Source organism: Adiantum capillus-veneris, chromosome 3 (genome assembly GCF_014529385.1).
Source record: "Adiantum capillus-veneris isolate H3 chromosome 3, ASM1452938v2, whole genome shotgun sequence".
Taxonomy (NCBI): domain Eukaryota; kingdom Viridiplantae; phylum Streptophyta; class Polypodiopsida; order Polypodiales; family Pteridaceae; genus Adiantum; species Adiantum capillus-veneris.
In genome coordinates, this window is record NC_140933.1 from 172,851,867 (window position 1) to 172,873,939 (window position 22,073).

The following is a 22,073-nucleotide window of genomic DNA, read 5'->3' on the forward strand; positions in this document are numbered from 1 at the left end:
CTTCCACTTCTTATTCAAAAGGATGTAGTGTAGCATCAATTGATGGTCAACAGATGCATATTGGTTTAACTTTGCACCAAGCATTTGATAAGCAATGGTTGCTTGAGCTACATCTCAAGTGGACCCAAGCTTTTGTCGCATGTGGAATTCTCTTTGGTAACATCCGTAATCCTTTCTTCAAGGATGATTTGATGAGCATGGTGAATAAAGGCTTTGTGGCACTTGATTACAACAAGATTCGTACAAAATATCTGGATAAAGTGAAAGCTTCATTAAAGAGTATTCCAAAGCATACAATCCTTAAGTACATGCCTCAGTATGGATGTACAATTGCTCTTGATGGATGGACAATTGCCAAAAAAAAACCTTGATGAATGTGATGCTAATTTGTTTGAGAAGATCTATTTTTGTTGAAGCAATTGATACATCTTTGAAAGAAAAAACAAGTGCTTTTGTAGCAGGCATATATGAGCATGGAATTGGAAAAGCTGGTGGGCCCAAAAATTTCACGACTATTGTCACAAATAATGCATCTAACTATAAAGTTACACGAAGTGCAATCATAGGCAAGTATACTTAGATTATGTGGGCTCCATGTGTTGCTCACACTTTGAATTTACTTCTTAAGGAATTTGGAAAGTTCCTTCAGTGAGGCAAGCTCTTATAGATGCTAATCATGTCGTCAAGCTCATTAGAGAGCATGCTTTTACTTCTGCTCTATTTAAAATAAAGTCATCCAACAAGAATTTACAGTTCTTTTGTAAACTAAGTTTTGCAATCGCATACTACATTCTCACAACATTGCAGTAGGTTAAGACAAACCTTTGTAAAATAGTTTCATATAGGCAATGAGATATTTGGCTTGACAAGTATCCTTGCTATTAGATTACAGCCACCAACAAGTTCTATCAACTTGTAAACCCTTTAGTGTTTTGGGGAAAGGTGGAGAAAATTGTTACTGTTATAGAGCCTCTCATGCATCTAGTGCATTTGGTTGATAAATATGTGTCTACATTTGGGTGCGTCTATTAGAACATGCATGAGGTTGTTTGCAAGATAAAGGAGACTACGTCCTTTGCAGTGCAAGAGAAAACAATGATGCTGCCCTTTGTTGAGGAATGTTGGGATCAATTACACATCCCTTTACATGGGGTAGGCTTTATGTTGGATCCAAAGTTTCAAATACACGATCAATCTGCTAATAATGAGGTCATCAATAATTTTAAGAAAGTGTGTGCATAGCTAGTAGGTGATGTGGATAACAATATAGCTTTACATGAAAAAGATAGCCTACACTAACACAGAAGGAATGTTTGGGGATCCATGGCACATAGATGCTATTAAGACATTGGGTGCACCTGTTTGGTGGAAGATATATGGAGGGGAGAAAGTGGTGCTATAGTACATGGCCGTCGAGTCTTATTAGTGGATGCCTCATGTGGAATCTATGACCAAAATTGGTCATCTGTTGCTTTTGTGCACACAAAGAAAAGAAATTGATTAACAAGCTACACACTTAGTGTACAACTTTGCAATATAAAACTAGTGCACAAGCCTACAAGGACAGCCATACGAGCTATAGACTAAAGCTTCAAACGTTTCCAAACCCACAAAGAAATTATAGGTGAAGCCCACTTTGATGATAAAGTTGAGTGGGACTTGGAAGATGTGGATCTAGAGTGTTCATGTGGAGGAAGTAGATGATATGGCGCATGTGATTGATGCTCCATATGATGTATGAGTAAGTTTATATTGTGACAAGGAACTATACTTTTGTAACAATTAATGTGTGCTTTCAACTACACTTATGTACTACTTTTGTATATGATGGCTCAAAGTTGCACTTTATTTTTGTAAGGACTCTGTATGTGATGGTTTAGAGATGCACTCCATTTTTTTAATGACTAGACATCCATACATGGGTGAGAAATAATACATAAACCTTTAATTATGTTTTTTTTTGTCAAAATGCTCTCTCTCTCTCTCTCTCTCTCTCTCTCTCTCTCACACACACACACACACACACACACACACACACACACACACACACACACACACACACACACACACACACACACACACACACACACACACACACACACACACACAAAGTTATTGGTCACAAAAATTTCATTGATTTGATTGTTATAAAGAGAAGGATTTTACAAAAAGAAGCTCTTACAAAAGAGTCTTTTACATCAAAAAGACCTAGTTTATATCTTGGGCGTAATCTCCCATGATTTCTGAGAGGCAAAAGGCATATTTTCGCATGGAGCCACCCGGACATGCTTCCAATATATCCTCTTCCAAAGGACCAAACTTCACCTCAATATCTTGCTAGTTTGTGCTATCATTATTTATGAATTTGTGGCTATGCAAAGACTTCAACGTCTTTAAGAGGACTTTTGTGATTGGTAGGATGTTTTCAATAAACTACTCCAAGATTCCAGAGGTGTACCCTTACAACTACCTTGCTTCTATCATGGTGGCAAGCCTATATCCACTACTCTAGGTGGCCACCATTCCACGTTCTGAAAACAAGCATTGGCTTCATGCTATGGCATACAAGGCCCTTGGCCATGATCATGCCACAGTGTTGAACAGTCATGGTAGTACCTTCTTCTAGTGCCATCTATATAGGGGACTTGTCATGTGGCATGATATTTGTTGCATATACTACATCCCTGAATTTTGGATACATCACCCTCACCTGTTTCACAAAACAGCAAAACGGACTTCACCATGTTTGGGAGCATGTACGTGGAAATTTGATAATTCACCAAGTGAAGGACAAGAGGGCTAAAGCTTTCATCAAAAGCAATTTCCTTTCTTATAGAGGGGCATGTAGATGATGCATTTGTTGTTGAAACTTAGTCTACAAATTGAACATTTGCTTCAAGAGCAATATGTAAATTCTCTTTAATCCTTGAATGTTTGGAGGAGTCTGCTTTTCTCTTTTTTTCCTTGAGCTCCAAAAGTTGCTGCGAAATAAGCTGCATTCGATCTAGAATCCCTGGAGTGTTGTTTATCTCAGGATGTTGGATGCTCTTGAATGTCCTAACAATATTTCCTTAGAGCTAGTTGATTGCTACATGCATGAGTCCATTTGTCAAAAGGATTTGTTCAAATGATGTCAAAGAAATGAGGCTTATAGCTTGCTAAAACATTGTCTCACAAGCTGTGTAATAAAGTCCTCTAACTATGATGCAAGAAAATTTAAATGTTTGTTGTATATGATCCTCTGTAACATAATCTAGGTAGAGGACAAATGCATCAGTGATGACTTTACAATGGGCATGTGATCGCTTTGTTTCTACCATGGTAAGAAATATATGATATTAAAATTAGAGAAGCAAACTTAAACATTAATGCATGAAAATGTCATAATAACTAATAGTGAATAGCATAAATTGATGCAAAATCAAACATAAAGATAGAAATATCTGACCTGATGCAAGTGATTTAAAATGAAAAGCCTAAAGTGATGTCAACCCTCCCTACATTGTGACACGGTGGTCTATGTAGTCAAGGACGAGGTGTCTGTTAAAACCACGACTCTCCCTGCATTGTGACACAATTATCTACATAGCCAGGGACATGATGAGAACATATACACAATAATTTGGACTTTGTAGTAAAGTATGTAGCCACTTATCCAAAATAATTGATTATAGACTTAATCACAAATAGAAAATGTACACAATTGGCCAGCATATTTGTCAATTGTGCATATCAATCATATTTGAAAACCCACAAATTTGGTTAAACTGTTGCACGAGTGGTTGTAAAACCCTTTAAGCAAGTTTGTATGTGTGCATTCAAATATGAAGATGTGCAAAGTGTGCACATTTTTTATTTCTCACGGAGTCCGTAATGGACTATTTTGGACAAGTGATCAATTAATTGCTAATAAGTCTTAATTACTCCTTAAGCCCTTTGTGTAGTATGGTGTGGTGGTCTTCTCAGCCAAACATGGAACATTTGTTTATATCTAAGCCCTCCCTATAGTGTGACACAATGGTCTGTAGAGTCAAGGACAAGGCAACAATAGACACTTATGTGAACTCTGGAGTAAAGCAACTTGATGAAATGATCAATTATGGATTCAATGATAAATAGAAGATGTGCATACCTGACACATTTATCATATATGAACACACATACACATAAACATATTTAACACGTTCTGTAATCGGACACTCAAATGTCCTGATTTTCCAGCAACTTGTCATAATATTTGGTGAAACTAGAAAAAAAAAGTAAAGGTTGCGTTCATACTTGAGATCATTTATGAGGTGAAGAACATAGCCAATTTTTAATTTTGCTAAAATTAATATTGTAGTGATAAGTTTTAAGATAGAAAAATTGTAAAATTTAGTGCATTTTTAACCAAAATTCCATATATTGAATATAACTTCTCATCAAAATAAGATTTTTCAAAGATTTCAAAGTGTATGGATAGAGAAAATCTTATTATACCAAGAAATTGAGCTTCATAACTTAGTTCTGAGACTAGATTTTTGTTATACTCAAAAACCCAAATCTTGAAAACGTTGACAAAAAGGAAAATTTTGGTCTTTCAAGGCCTCTTTCACAAACATGATGAGGTTATGGGGAAAAACTTAAGGTCTATAATGTATATATACACAAATACCCATTAAATAATCATTTTTCAAGGTTTGAAACTCACAAGCATCTTGTCATTTAAGCTCTTTTTTTTTTTTAAAGTACGTAATAGCTTGCAAAACTAAAATTTCTATGAAAAATTAATGAAAGTGTGTATATGAATTCCCCAATTGTGTCCATATGAGGTGCTTGTCTAAAAATAAGTGATATGAATGGAAAAATCAAAAAGTGGACTTTATTTTAAGGCTAATCTTCGATAAAATAAGAGATAAGAATTACAACATGTGCATTTTTTGGGATATGAAATAAATCACCAAATGTGGCTTGCATAACCATCAAATAATATCACCTTATATAATGAAGTTCTAAATGTAGTGTATATGCATCGTAAGACATTGCAAATTTAGATGAACTAAATGTTTTATGTGGTCGCTAATTGAATCTGTAAACATTTCAAATTTGACATGCACAACTTTCTATGTTTAATTCTAGTCACAAAGAAACTTTTCTTATATGACAATTGCAAAAATGTCAAGCAAATATCTAAATAGTTACAATGGATTATTGCATGCACCTTGCTCTTTTTTTTTAAAGACTGGAGTACAAGTTTTAATGAAACATCAACTGCTATTTTGCATATGTGCTTTTCATGAGTGTAGTTATTATTGGTGTTGTGTATAAAAGTGACATGTTATAATTTTTATGAGTTCTTTAGATAACATTTTATAAGTTTGCAAAAGCATTTTTTTAGATTTTTTCTAGATTTCATGTACCATTTTATTTAAATTTGTGAAATTTTAATAATTTTATAACATTTATTAAGTTTGCAAAAGCATTTCTTGAGATGTTTTTTGGATTTTATGTACATTTTATTTAAATTTGTCAAAAAAGGACACTAAATTTTCAATTTTGGTACCAAACTAGTAAAGGGTCGCACAATTGGCTATGCAATCCTTTACACAGGTGTATGTATATGCACGCATGCAATCCTTTACATAGGTGTATGTATGTGCACGCATGCAAACATGGAAAATATGGTGATTGTGCACATCTTCTTTTTTTAATTGAGTTTGTAATGAGATGTATTGAACAAGTGGTCAATTACTTCACTGTAGATAAGTGTGTATCATTCCTTAAGCCCTCTCTGTAGTGTGACACAATAATTTGCACAGCCATAAATATATAATTTATTTGAACATAAGCTCTCCCTACAATACGATGGAATGGTTTGAACATATAGAGACAAGGAATCTTACACTCTCTAATGTCAAAGATTTTAATACTTACTTTATATTAAACAGAATTTTAACTTATGAAAGGAGAGAGTTTTCTTTGACATAATTCTTTAAAGGAGACTAGAGGTTGTGCCAAGCTGATTTCATTGCACATTCACACATTAGAACATAAAAGACCATGCACATAATTCAAAGAGAGTACCACAATTCAGATTGACAACTTGATGAGGACCGGATTTGCTTGAGCTAGCCCCCCCCTTCCAAAAGGTCTTTGAATTATAATTATCTCTCGAAGAGAGATTTGATTACAACACAACTTGTGCTCTTGTGGAGCTTTTCTTGAACCAAGAGGATGGTGTTCTTCAAGATTCCATGGTGTAATCCTCCTTTCAAAGCCCTAAACACCCCAACGGGGAGAAAGAACTATGGGGTAAGATAGATAAGGGTGAAAGTAGTATTTTTTCAAGCAAAAGAATTTTTACTTCTTCGTATATGCTTACTCTATGGGAAAGCTCTTAGCATAGCTTAGTATAATAGAGTAGTAAGTGATGATAAAGAAGAAGAAGATAAATCTTTCACTTTCTTGGATTTGCATCCATATCCAAGCTCTTGAGTATAAAGTCCGTTTTTAGAGCTCCCATGAGAGAGAGAGAGAGAGAGAGAGAGAGAGAGAGAGAGAGAGAGAGAGAGAGAGAGAGAGAGAGAGAGAGAGAGAGAGATTACTTGGCCACTCATGGCACTTGAGAGCGTGTGAATGAGGGAGAAGGGAGCCAAAAATCCAACGAATCCTTGCTCATGCAAACTTGCAACTAGTCTTTAAATGGAATGCATACAACTTGACCAATGAGAAGCACTCTATAATGCAGCTCATGCATTCTCACACAATTTTCCATGCTTGCTATACTCAAAAAACTCACCCCCTCTTTCCTTCGACTCGTCTTGGCAAGCGTACATGCCATACACACTCATACACACTAAGTTGGTTCTACTTTGGACATGTGGTCTAAGAACAAGTTCCTAATGAGCACAGAGAGAGTACTTAGTTTGCAAAAGCAACATAGCAATTTACACCTAACTAGTTTGGCATAGACAATACTTGAAAAGAGAGAGAAATAGAACAATTGAGTACCAGATTTACATGGAGCCGGTCCCCCTCCAAAAAGGCTTTGTATTATAGCTTCTCCCATCAAAGGAGAATTTTGTACAATACAATCTTTGTGTTCCTTGAAAAAACTTGTTGGTGCAATGAATGCTTGAAAAACACACCTAGTGTCCTTAGACTCAGTCCCAAGACCTCACACACCTTCGAAAATGGTGAGAGCTAGCAGGGAATGAGGAAAGATTGAGAGGAAGAAGATGTATCTTACAAGAAAGAAGTATTGTCCTCACATAATCACTCTAATAGCATAGCTTATCTTAGTAATTAGCATGGTAGAGGAGATGAGCATGCCATTGAAGCTTGGCTCTTGGTTAGATTTGCATTCCATAGCCAAGAGTTGTTGGTGTAGGCCTCTACTTCTCAATGCTTGGAGAAGGAGATGGAGTTCTTGCTCAACACATAAGTTGTGTGTATGTGTGGCAAAGTGATTTAGACTAAAAATGTCAACTCTCTCTCTCTCCTTGGTCGACCCCTCTTAATTTTTTCTCTTGTTAGCTTCCCATTGGTTCCTGTAGGGCTTAGCCAATAACAAATAAGAAGCATAATTGATAGCCTTGTGACATGTGTCCCCCTTTCCCCTTTTGTGAGAGATTTAGGTAATTAAATATTTTATTTAAGCTCTCATTGGACCTTTTAGTCTTGTGGCCAATAGGAATCAAGCAAGCCATTGGGTTGTTGGATGCTCATTAGACCCCTTGGTAGACTATGCAATAGTCTTCTAGGGAGCTTAATTTGTATTGGTTCTTTTAGCAAGCATTTTTCAATTGATTAGACTAAATTTACTCTAGCTTAATTCTCATTGTTCCACCTCTATGGCCATCCAATAGGATTTGAGGGGTGATTGGGGGAAACTGGGCTAGGAGCTTGCCATGTTTCCATTCTTCCCTTTGGGGAGAGCTTGGGAGTGTGTACATGTGTGTGTGTGTTTCTCTCTCATCCCCTATCATCAGGGCTCGCACCCTCCTTCCTAGGGATGTGGGAAGACTTCTTACTGTTCCCATTTTAATTAGTTTTTGGAACTTTAGCCTATGGAAGTCTTAATGGAGTTGAACCTTAGGTCTTTTAAGCCCCATGAAGCACGTTGCTCTTTTGCGGACTATTCCCTTTGGATCCCTATTTTTCCTCCTTTGGATCCTTGCTGAGACCGGCCTGGCAGTCTTACCAATATTCTAGCTTTTACTCCCCTAGTACTTCCCCATATTAAATGATTAGTTTGACATGACAAAATCATATGGGAGAATTAGATATTAGTTTTTTATGACATTGCCTCTCTCTTGAAATCATAGTCTTCCTTGACTATGAGGTAAAGAAGATAAAGCCTAGTCATTAGTCCGTTTGCTAGCAGGTAGAGGATCCCTATTTTACCCTATGACACCGTTCCAAAATGGATGACTAGTCCATTTTGGTGCTTGAGAGCCTTAGTTGTTGCAAGCATGTCTACACATTAGTCTGTATCAATCTCCCATAGTAGAGTGACAAGCTCTACTTGGTGTTTTGGAGATGCCGTCTCCACAAACATGATCCATTAAGCATGCATACTTATTAACATTAGTACACAATAAAGAAAAGAGAGTCTTATAAGACAAAAACTTTGTTCATTTATACGTGTATACATTTGCTTACTCTAGGGAATCATTGTAAGCATTGACAAGGTTTAGGTTATCCTTTAAATGTATGCCTTGCATCCATCTAGCATCTTCAAAAGAATAATTTTTAAACTTGATAAGATATCGCCGGATAGTCTTACCACCTCTCAATACCTTGTCTTCATGTCATAGAATGGACTCGGGTTGCAACACCTCTTCTTGGTCCTCAATCTCCGGTGGGACTACAGTGGTTGCTTCTTGAGGTGGCTCTCCTTTGTAAGTATTTAGTAGGCTCACGTGGAAAGCATTGTGTATGAGCCAATGGTTGGGCAACTTGAGTTGATAGGTCATCTCATTGATTGGCCTAAGTATAGGAAAGGGACCAAAGTGCCTTTTTTAATCTTTTCTCTATCACCTCAAAAGGTGCTTTTCCCATGGAAGTATGTACAATGTTACTATAAGCATACTCCACTAAAGGTAAGTACTTCTCCCATTGGGACTTTTGATCTACTTTTGTGACATAAGCTTTTAGTAGATCAAGAATTGTTAGGTTAGCTATTTCACTTTGGCCATCCATTTGCGGGTGATAGGCCGAAGATAAGTTTATCCTTGTACCTAAATTCTCAAAGAGACCCTTGTAGAAATTACTGAGGATTCTAGGATCTCTATCCGACACTATGGACATTGGCAAGCCATGGTACTTGAATATTTGTGATATAAAGAGGGTTGCCATTTGATGGACCTTGATAGTCTTTTTGACATGTATGAAATGCGCTTGTTTGCTAAACCTATCCACTATCGTCCATATTCATGTACTCTCATGGATAGACTTGGGCAATCCAAAGATAAAATCCATGGATATTCTCTCCCATGGCGAATTAGGGATTGACAAAGGTTGAAGCAATCCAGGTTGCTTCCCTCTATCAAGCTTCTACTTTTGGCATACCACACATTTTGAAACATACTCTTGTATGTTTTCTTTCATGGGAGGCCAATAAAAGTATGTTTCTATCCCTTTTGGGGTAGACTGAATCCCTCTATGCCCCGCATTAGGAGGAGCATGGGATTCATACATTACTTTCTCACGTAGTGAGCTAGTAACGCATAGTCTATTTCCATACAGAAGATAACCATCTTGTAAGGTAAATGGTTCTTCCTTCTTCCCTAGTGCAAGGGTTGAAATCACATCTTTAAATTCGGGATCGTGAGCGTACTCATCTATCATAGAAGATAGATCATTTTGAGTTGCTATGGATACCGCATTCACTCTCAGTCCTCTTAAGGAAATCACCACAGGCGCCGCACTGGACCTCAAATGGATTTGAGAGATTCGGCAGTGTAAGCATAGGTTGACAGATAAGCTTCTCTTTAAGCTTTTGGAAAGCGTTGTTCTCCTTGGTGGACCATATATACCTAGGTACCTTATATACTAAGTCTACCATAGGTTAAACCTAAAATAGAGTTCCAGGGGTAGAATGGATTTGTATGTACAATCTGGAAGTACCATTACACCCCAGCTTCTGAAACTAGACTAGCTACTTATTACAAATGATCTTTATAACCATAATTCGTGGAATTTCTTCATAATTGTCAAAAAATAAGGCTTTGTTGCAAAAATTGAGTTATGTCGTGTTGTTGACCCGATGATCAACACTCCTCCCCCTCCTGATTCATGTCATCCTTGACATGACCTAGTTGTCAATGTCGATGTGGTCTTTGTTGTCATTTTTCTTTCTTGTGCTCCATTGCTTGTACTTTTGTCAAGCCACAACAACAACTATGATCCATGAAAATCATCATTAATGACAACCTTTATGTCCTTCACTGCCAAGATTGGAGCTGCAACATCAGCTGCTGTCATTATAGGGCTATTGCCAGATCTTATCATCCATGGGTAGAGAAAGCTCCATCCTTCACTTGCTCTAGCAAATTTGTCAATGCTAAATATTTGTGATTCTCAGAAACAACTTCTACAATTTGTAGAATTGAATGATTGGCTTTCTGTAGAGATTGTCTGGCTAAACCTTCAACTTCTTTAGGCCAAGTTGCACTTCAATAAAAACTTTGTCTGGCAAGCTGAATCTGGGAGATGATTTTGCTGATTTGAGGTTCAAAACCCATGTCCAAACATTCAATTCACCTCATCAAGGACAAGATATGTATCCTTGTAAAGGTTGGTTTGTCTACCATTTGAGCCCGATCTTCTTCACATCGGTGACTCCTTTGTTCCTACATCAAGGTGATCAAAGTTGCATTTGCCACTGTTAGTTTTTGTGTGATGTGTCAATCATTTTATTTCTTCTACTTGATACATGAATTAATTAAAGCCCGACAAACCCCAGTTAATTCAACAAGTTAGTAACTTGCATCAAAAGGGCTTTATCTAACATCATTCGTGATAGATGACCATCAATGAGCTATCATGGTCCATTTGTCCCCAAAATTCATATACATGATGTACAGGGTATGTAGATGGCTATCATGGCTTAAGATTTGACAAAATTGTATCTTTGAAAACAAAAAAAACTTAGTTTGTATTCTTTATGTATAGTCTCCTGACAAAGTTTAGCTTGATTTGGACTTGCATTTGGCTTTTCAAGCTTAATTTTTTAAAATATTAATCTCGAGAGTAATTGATGGATATCTCTAGCACCTTATGTTCTTGTCAGTACTATTAGTCCCTTTTGTTTGTTAGGCTTCATCAAGTCACATACAAGATAGAAGATTTACAGTAGAAAGATCTACTTCCTGTATATGGCCTTGTAGTCGCATGAAGTTTCTAACGATAGCTTTACACTTGATGGGTACTTTCGTTTAGTCGCATCACCAGCTTCCTTTGTCCTTGTAGTCCATCTCGGAGTTTGATGACCATTCTCAGTCATTTTTGGCCTCATGTTGTTGTTGAAGGCTGATCAACATTCTTTTCTTACCTCTAACATTACCCATTGTGCATATGGCTTTTGAGACATGCTTTGTAAAGTGTCGTCATTTTCTTGGACCTTCTTCATTTTGTACGCTCGACATCTCTCCAGTAATTTCTTCATTTGGATTATGGATTTTTTTTCATGTTTTTTTAAATCACAAAAATAGAAAAGTAAAACCAAAAATCAAGTCAACCAAAAATCAAAATCATTCTAATGAATATCTAAACGCTATGTACATTGTATACATGTCCCTAGGGACTCATATATGACTTTTGTCCCCGTAATTCTCTTGTAATGCTATTATGAGGGCATATACTCTGAATTTTGTCAAAACAATACCACAATCAAACGCAAAAATTCAATACAACTCACAAAACCTTGCCCTCTAATATTCATAATAGTAGGTTCGCATTTAGAATGCCTCCCCTCCTCCTATGCGGAAGCCTCCTTGGTGACAGAGTATCACCAAGGGTATGTGTTGTGCTTGGGCAATCAAAAATTGTGTCAATGCAGGCCTTGTAATGTAGCCCTATTATGCATACACAGTCAATGCATGGAAAAGATTTTGCAATGCAGTTGTATTATGCATAAACAGTCAATGCATGGAAATGATTTATGATGTGCAAGATGTGGGTATAAGAAATTTTCTTATTGGCATTTGTTGGCGAGCCTTCCTATTCTAAGCAATGTGATGTTCTTTGAAGGTCCTATGTCGTTTTCTTGGTTGAAGGTTGTAGAGATCTTTTGAAGGCTTACTTAACTGTTTGATGCTTCTTTGGATCCATTGTAGCCTTGTGATTGGTTGTCGTGTTTGGCATTGTTTCGTAGTATTGGGTTCTCTTCTATCTATATTGTAGCCATAGGAGGAATTGAAAGGATTCAAGTGGCGGTGTAGTGACAATAGCTCTATTGGTTTCCTTGGGGACCCACTTCTTTGTGATTATTGGTTTTTTCGTGGATGCTTCTCGTTTGGGAACCCATACTTGTTCTTTCTTTGTTGTGTTTGAAGAGAATTCTTTGGGATCCACCTTCTCTTTGTATGAGTCTTCAGCGGTCTTTGCTTTAGCCCTTGTACGCTTGGTTGAGGACGAGATTCAGACTTTGGGAGTTGATACTTTAATTGTTTTGGAATCCAAATAAATTCCTCATCTCTTTGTGATTGAATCAACATCTTTGGAACAAAAATTTGATTTTCAAAAGCTTGCAATTTTGTGATTTTCTTGGCCGTTATTGCACACTTTGATTGTCTTCCTTTTGGTGTTGGATCTTGTGATTTTTCATTAGATATTTTCATCTTCTTGATCCATACCTGCTTTTGGCCAAGGTGGCTCTTTGGTATCTAGATTTGTCAAACTTTTTTGGTTCTGACTTGTTATTCTTTGCTTTTGTCCTTCCTTGGTTGTTACGGAAGCCGCTAGTGACAACGACGACCTAAGTTACTGGTAGGGGATTTCTTAAGAATCATCACTATCACTGCTATCCTCAGCAAGGTTGCATTCTAGCAAGCCCATTGACATGGTTATGTTCTTTGTGGCTGAGTCTTTTCTTCCTGTATAGGAGCCACGTATGAGGATGCTTGTTGCAGTTGCATCTCCACCGAGGATTTTACAATCCACTTTTGATGCACTTTATTTTTGTAGCGATGACATTGTTTCCTAGGTATTTGATCTGGACAATCATAAAACCATGCATTTGTTAAAGTGTTGTTCATGTCACCTGCCGGATTGTCTAGATTTTCATTGTTGACATCTTCTTGAAGCTCCAAGTGTTCTATAGAGTCATAGAACTTGTCTTCTTCTTTGGCTTTTTTTTCCTCGATTACACTCATTGCCAAATAAGGAACCACATCATAGCCATCTTCATCACAAAAATTTGTTGTTGGATCATCTTGAATGGCACACACATCAAGAGTAGCCAAGATGTGTTCCCATTCAAGTGGCTCTAAAGCTTCTTCAAGAAAGGGTTCTAGAATATAATCCTTATCTTCAATTTTCCTTTCTAAAATACACTCCTTTTGCTTTAAACTTCTGCATTGCAAAGCTCCACACATCCACACTTCTTTCGGCTTACCCAATCATGCTGGAATCTTTGATCCTGCTACAGTAGCGGAATCAAACTCTTCTACTGGGGTTCTTGTCACATCCCTATAACTATGGTCCTTCAAGTTTATCCTTGTCGTGGTTTCAATATTTCTCAGGTAGATATGGTCATAACCCCAATCTTGGACCATTTTCAGTTGTCGCATGAATGGTCTTCCCAATATTATGTCGTAATTGTTCTTCTTGCAAAAATCAACAATAGCAAAGGTTTGCTCATATTCAATGCCACAAGAAGTAACAAGTGCTTTTTCTAGTAGTTTTATGGGCCTTTCCATGTGTCCGTATGCAAGCTTCAGTTTCATCCTGGTAGCCCTCACTGCTGGTTTTTCCCATTTTTTCTAGATCTCTTTTGTTGCGATGGAAACACCAGCTCCACTGTCAAGGATTGCCATGGTTTTCACACCTTGGAATTCCACAGGAAGAGTGGGATTCCCATCTTCTCCCACATGGTACTCACCTACCTTATTTAGTGGTTGTTAACCCTCACGGCTCACGGACACCCCATCACCTACGACGGACGCGTATTATGTATTATTTAGAGTCAGGTATCGGGCTTGTCGGTCCAATAGGGAAAGGTAGAGTGATCGTCGATGAGAGGCGCACTTTAACTTGGACATTCAAGGGATTAGTTGGTTAAGCATGGGCGCCCAAGTGTGAATGGGGTGAGCTCCTATAAAAGCCAACTAAACCTAATTTTTACTCATTCTCTCATTTGTGCAATTGAAGAGTGCTCTTGCTCCATCTCCATCTTCTTCTTCTTCACCTCCTTGTGTGTGTGTGTGAGAGAGAGAGAGAGAGAGGGAGAGTGTGTGTGCGATCGAGCATTACGAAGGCACGACGGCGGCGAAGCGGTTGAGCGTGGCACGACTGCAGCTTCTTCTTCATCGCGGCGAGGAATCCACCACGAAGGCGAGCGTAGAGCGGTGAGTGACACACCCTTTGTTTTCTTGAGCTTGCTAGTTTAGGCTTGTTGTGTGCTTGGAGCCGTTTGTGGCTCGCATACGGTGTATTGGCAAGTCCCTTGCTTCGACAGTGCGGCAAGGAGCGCACATTTTTGGCGCCTCTGCCGGGGATATGCCCTACACTAAGCTCGGTTAGCACTTTACGCTTCCTTGTGGTGCAATTTCTATCATAGGAAAGGCAGGGAAGGAGTGTGTGGAGATTTCTGTTTTTTGCGTTTTCTGCATTTGCTGTCAAGTTTCAATTTCTGCTGTTGTCTGCGTTTTTTCAATTTCTGCAATTTTTGCATTTTCAAGTTCGGCGTTTTCAATTTCTGCAATTTTTTGCATTTCTGCGGTTTTTAAATTTTCTGCAATTTCTGCATTTTCTGCAATTCTGCGTTTTTCAATTTTCTGCATTTCTGCATTTTCAATTTCTGCGTTTTCAAATTCTGTACTTTCTGCATAATAATTTCGGAAATAAAAAACGCAAGTGAGCGGGCGGAGAAATTTTTCGAAAATAAAAAACGTGACTCTTAAAACGGACGGGTTGGTTTGTATAAAAGGTAGATCGGGATCGGGATCACAAGCCCAAGCCCAGGCCCAGGCCCAGGCCCAGGCCCCAGTCCTCAGTCTTATGATATATACTAGACTCACTCTTATATATATACCCTACTCCCTCAAGAGAGAATGAGAGCATGTGGGACAAGTCCTCCACTCTCCTCCTTTCTCTTCCCACTTGCACCCTTAGACTTTCTAGTTTGGGCCTAGTTCCCTACTGGAAATTGACAGTTTTAGGGATTCCGAGGGCATAGAGTGACCAAACGGAGGGCTATAAAGCACGGCACGACCCTCTGACCGATACGCTCGTTTCGAGCTATCACACGGCCCATTCCACGACACGCTCTAAAAAATCTAGCAAAAAAACAAACAAAAAACACGCTAAAAACTAGTCACAAGGCCTCCTAGAGCAGCTTTTTGACGCCCTAGGGTATCAAAAGCACATGCACTTACGCTCTGGGCGGGTGCTAGAACACGAGCATATTGAGGGTGCCTCTGTTCATACGGACACCCATTACCCATCCATGATAGGCTCTAGACCCTCAGCGGGGACACAAGGTAGCACCACCCAAGACCCTAAAATAGCCGCTAGTGATTCCTCCTCCGACTCAGAAATCATGGAAGCATACCCTACCCAAAACACTGAGAGAGAAGGCCATGCACCTCGCGAAGCTCCACAGCCTAGTACTAGTATGTTTAGCCGTTTCATGGAAACATTAGGTAGAGCTACTCGCTCGGAACCTGATGCAAATGAAGCACACGAAGGGGGTGGGGAAGTGGACTCTCCTTTCACATCGCACGTGGACCCCACACCCCCAAAGAGTGTCCATGTGGATATCCTGCCAACTTCTTACCAAGAAGGCCCTGTTGAGCTGCCTCCTTCAGAAGTTCCCTCTAGAGTACCGTTGGTGGCAAGTAAAACCACGGGGAGCAACATTGCTTCTACCTCACAAGAAACCGTTAACACGTCGACTCTAGAAGGATTGTTCATTAATGATCATTGGACATACGACCTCCACACTGAGGTGTTGACGGATCTACACTCTGGCCACGCCTACCATGTAGGATGGATAGAGATTGTACAATCCACCTCTAGTGCCACGAGCATCGAAGATCAACAGAAAATGATCTGTAATGTTATCCATGGCATTATTCAATTAGAAAGGCAAAACCGAGGGGTAAATATACTCTCAACTGGCCCCATGAGATTTCTGGATACGAGCAAGGCTCAACAGCCTACTCTATCACAAATGGAGACTCCTCTAATGAGCCCCATGGACCCATCTTACGTCATTTCACCTGGGGTCTCTATGCAATCTGAGCCTCCGAGCGAAAACTTTAGCTTCCCTAACTTGGCTCAACCCTCTATCAAGGAAAACACAGTGCTCACTCCAGGGATAAGCCTGACAGAGAATGTACCGATGACATCTACGGTTAGCGCAGTGCCACTACCTAGTGTCGTAGTACCTAATATGGGGCCTCGACCATATGTGCCTCTAGCCCCTTATGCACACATGGCCCGCACACCTCCAATTGTACCACTTGCTTATGCTCCTCGAGTGCCGCTCCCTAGCTCTTATCCGAGTGGACCTATGCCCGGTTATGTTCCATATCCTGCATCATCCACACATATGCCAAGACCGGTACCCGTCCCTCTCCCACATATGATTCCAAGAGTACCTCCACCGGCCCTACCTCCTCACATAGGTGACTTGGCAGCGTTTGCTCAAACCATAGGTCGATCTATCGCGGAAAATATGCGTCATGCATCTGATAGAGAGCCTAGAAGTAAGGCAGTACAAATTGCCAAACTCACGCAAAAATTCAATGGGGACGAAGATGCTAGAAAACACATTGAAATGTTTGAACAAGTATGTGATTCCTTAGGGGAACGCAACGAACTACATAAGTGCAATGCCTTAAGCTTGACATTAAGTGGGAAGGCTGGAGATTGGTATAGGACCCTAAGGGTGGACGAGAAAACAATCTACCCTACCCTTCGAAGGTTGTTTCTAAAGGAGTACATACGAGAAGGTGTGCTTTGGGGTGTAGCATCTCAGCTACAAAAGGCTAAACGTAAGGAAGGAGAGTCAGTAAGGGACTTCATTAGTCGTCTAAAGCACTTAAACTCTCGTTGCCCGGTAAATGAGCGCTTCAACAATAACCAACTGCTTGATCGATTCATTCGAGGGTTGAGGAATGAAGGAATCTATAATGGACTAGTGATTAGAGGTATCACAACCTGGGAAGATGTCACTGCCAATGCAATCCAATTAGAGGACAACTTGATGATAGCAGGCATGAGGGTGTCTACTGACACGAGATCCACTAGCTCACAAGCCATTGAGTATGAACCCATGACTGCAAAGCCCATTGCCAATGAGCCAAAGGTATTTGAGACATTCTTGACAGACCTCACCAAGGCAATCCAAGAGTCTCTTAAGGATAATCGACCCCCTCAAAATAGTCACATGTATCCAAGAAGGGAGCAACAATGGTGTTCCATTTGCTTAGGTCCACATAGCACTAGTGAGTGCCCTACGTTTAGAGTAAAATTTAATGGAACTTGCAATGCATGTGGTAGGTATGGTCACCAAGCTAAGGATTGTTTAATGATCAAACGTATGATGGCAAATAGACCACCTGTAGCCTGGACGGATGCGCCTCGAGCTCCTATATTGATGCCTACTCCACCTGTTGAGCAACTACCGCAACACATGGTCCCTAGATCTCAAAATGTTGTACAAGCTACACCGCTACCACCTCCTGTGCTAGGACCGCAGCCCCCGCATCCAAGAGTCGCCCCTATGAACCAAGTGGGTTGCGAGCCATCAAATGCTTATCTAGATGGCTGTGAGGAGGAAATAGACACTAGTATTGCCTACGGACTTGATACATTGGAAGAATGTCCTATATACTACATGGAAGATTGTTGGGGGCAAGTCAAGCCGGTTTATCAAGCTGCTGCTCTCGCATCCAGAGGTCAAAATATCAACACCCAGGCTAGGAGGCCACCTCTTCAATGCTACGAGTGTGGTGGACCACATCGAGCAGCGGAGTGCCCTATTAGGCTGCAAAAGAATGCTGCACAGATGCAAATGAATCAAGGGAGCACGTCTGCAATGCCAATACTCACATGTAATCGTTGTGGCATAGATCACTTGATTGCCCAATGCCCCTATAACCCAAATGCGCCTAAAATCACACCCCTAAATTTGGTCGAAATTGCTAGTGTGACATCGCCAATACCACCCGTCGCACCCGCTTATGCGATTACACGGTCCATGCTTCAAGGGCCAGGACATATCCTCGAAGAGAGAGATACCGCATCAGTTATCCAAGCAAAGAAAAAGAAGACACGAAGGAAGAAGTCGCAGAATACGGAAAATTCAAAGCCAAGTTCCAAAACAAACATAGGAACAGGAGATGACCCCGTGTATATGAATGACCTCGAGGATGATTCAGATTCAATCGAGACAATGGAGACTAGAACCAATACCACAAAGGGAAAGACCGACAAAGAAAACCGTAACATGGAACCAAATGAAAACCGAATAAGAGAAAACCATAAAGAGCCTCTGAAAACACCACAAGTGTTTCCAAATCTAATCCAAGACCCCCAAGATAAACCGCAGGGGCAAAAAGGGAAGAATCGTAAAAAGAAGATTGGGACGTACCCAAACCCAGTAGACGAGATTAAGCAGGTGAAACATCTAAGAGGTTTAGTGGAGGAGACTCAAAGGAAACTAGAACCAGAACCCATGCATGTCAAAATTCATGACACAGTGTTTCCCACGCAAGTTCATCCACCCCACATGAACCATAGACCGTTAGCCATATCTAGTATCATCCAAGAAGGGAGTGAGGACAGGACATCAGAAAGTGAGCATACACCCTTCTTGTTGGAAAGGATGTTTAACGAAGGAATACCTGATCCCATTGAGGAATATGAGATTCCATCCTCACCAGTTCCTAGTCAAGGACCTACACCCTGCAAAACGCCAATGAATGTTGCCAAACTAGTGGACTTCATGTCTTCTGAGGTCCGAACCACGATCATAGCAAAGCTGTATGGAGATCCTGAGTTATTCCTTGCACTTTGAGCATTCCTTAACGGAGAGCTACGAACGGGATTACCGCAGTTTGCGCAACCAAATAGGCCTGACTCGATTATGATTGATGAGGAAAATCATGTGCAATCACTTGACTTAGATGGACACGAGTCTGTGATCGAGGTACCCATTAACGAATTAGGGCAGTATTTTGAAGGCGACGAGTCTAATGCGACCCTACCCATCACTACCAAGGGATTAACTATAAAGGGAATTCTTGATGGTGGTGCGGGAGTTAGCATCGTTACAAAAGATTGTTGGGAATCCATGGGAAAACCCCGCCTCAGTGTTACTAACATTGTGGTAAAGATGGAAAATGGTACCATAGCCAAACCTATGGGGATGCTCAAGGATCTTAAGATCAAAGTTCTAGGATACAAGGTACGACATACGTTCATTGTAATGGATTTCTCTAAACACCTTATGTCATATGAAATGATTTTAGGACGACCATTCATGAGGGAAGCACAAATGGTTCACGATTGGTCTAAAAATCATGTCTATTTGCAATTCCAAGACTATGTCCTTAGAGTGGATTTGGTGACTGGTAAGGTACACCCCTTAGGGAGTAAAACCATTATTGATCATCGCTCTGACACCACAGTTCACTCGGCCCCACTACAATATTGTTACACTTGTAAGAAGGATACAGACATTGGCCAAGATTCTCCTTACATGGATTTGTTACCGGGTATGACGGAATCAGACAATGTGGATTGGGTCCACCTAGCATCAACCATAGACACTTGGGGAAATAGGGGGACGACCTGGGTAACACCTGAGGGGGATGAAATGCCTATACCCTTAAATATGCTACAAGCAATGCATATCGCTTCCGACAAGACTCATCCTAATGTAACGAAGAAAACATACAAGTGGGTCCCTAAAGCTTCTTTAGTGACCATAGCTAGTGCAAAAAAACAGAAGCCTTGTAAGAAACGTACCACTCGCTCCAAGAAAAGTAAGAAAATGTTGCGATGGATCCCTAAACGACTATTGGAAGCCCAAGGCTACTATCAAGGAAATGATCAAATCTGGGTGCCAAAACGTAGATTGTGCTCTTACCTATCACCTGACCCAAGTGAGCCCAATCCCGTAGCTCCAAAACGAATCAATGATCGTGGAAAGAAAAAAATCACAGAATGCTACACACCCGCTCCCGAGCTAGTTTGGGTACCAAAGAAAGAACGATTTGTTCCACCTAGCTCAGGAAAGGGGGAGTCCCATGAAGATTCTAGCTCCTCATGTAATACATCCATAGAGGTAAAAGCTTCTACACAACCTCCATCTATAGTAGTGGATCTCCATGAAGCTACAAAGGAATCCACACCTCCCAGTGTTCAAGAATCACCTGATGAACCACTTCAAGTTCGATCCTGGGGGAGTACCTTACCACCCTTGCAACTTGCCGAGGCACCTAGGGTAATAAAAAACTAATGGCAAAAATCCTCACCTATTACCAACTGGAACAATTGGTTTCAAAGGGTGACAAGCTCATTTCAAACGGTATGATCTACCCAAGGAAGGGGGGAGTGTTTGCTGACAGTCATCATTCATTTGTTTCCCTCTCAACCTTTTTCCCTGACCTCTTAATCACCAATCTTAGGGAATGTACATATAAAGCTTTATACTCACAAAAAAAAAGGGGAGAGCAAGAGCAATTCGCAAACGAGTATGCACATTAAAAGTCAAAACATTGACTCAGACCTACACATGTCACATCTGGTACAGTGAAACAGAAACCTATGCCATAAAACACCTTTGATCCTCATCACTTGAATGATGGAGGGTAGGTAAGATTAGTACGATAGGAGTGTTTCTGTTTTAGAGTTGAGTGATTAGCAAAGTTCTCTTTTCCCACTAATGTGCCTCCTGGAGGTATTCCTTTTGTTTCCTAGTGTGTACAGGAGCGTGTTGCTATTGATAGGATTTGGACCTTCATGGAACCTTCAAATCAAGCACGACCATCAACACAAACAGGTGTTTCTTGTCCATTAGCATTGCCGTTATCTTTTTGCATCTATGATTGTCTGCTTTGATTGTGATTGGTAGCATAATATTCAGCGCATTGGCTTAGTATCAAACATTTAATTCAATGTAATGTTTTGTCATAATCACTTGTCTAGGTGTAAAAATCAAGTAGTCCGACTAAGCTAGTTTGACCAAGCTAGATATTAGAAATCTTCTCTTAATACCATGGGGAATGCCTTCCTAATAAGCAATGGTTACTTAGGTTCTTAATCCGATTTAGGCAGCATTGTATGAAATGTACTAGGGCTTTCTAGTGGGCTTAACCCTAGTGACCTTTAGCTTAAGCATTATAAAGAGAGTTTACTAATGTGATGAGCCTGGGGAGTGTAACAGTGTTATATGACCCCCCAAAGTTACAAAATTAAAATGCTGAAAATGAACAAACAAAAAATCAAAGTGCCACAATGTAAAATTTTAAGCTGGAAGATAAATCTCAGCTTGAATTGGTACTTCACTCACATGTATTGCCTATGGTACTAGAGCCCTAGAGGTTCCCAGCATGGGCGCTTTTCCTTGAAAAGCAAAAAACCCAAGGCATACAAAATAAGCACACACATCATAATTGAATCAATGTGAAAAGACTTTGGGGGGTCAAAGAAAAAGTAATCAGTCAGGCGATGATTTCATGAGAAATTCCTTTTATGGTAGCTTAACTACAAGGTTTTCTAGATATAGCCTCTAGTCAGCCCTCGAACATGAATACTTGGCTCTCGCGATTAAACAACTTAATTGACCACAGAAAATTAAGAAGCTTACCCATGGTATTAATATTCGATCTCTAGTGCTTTTCGACCGTCAAATT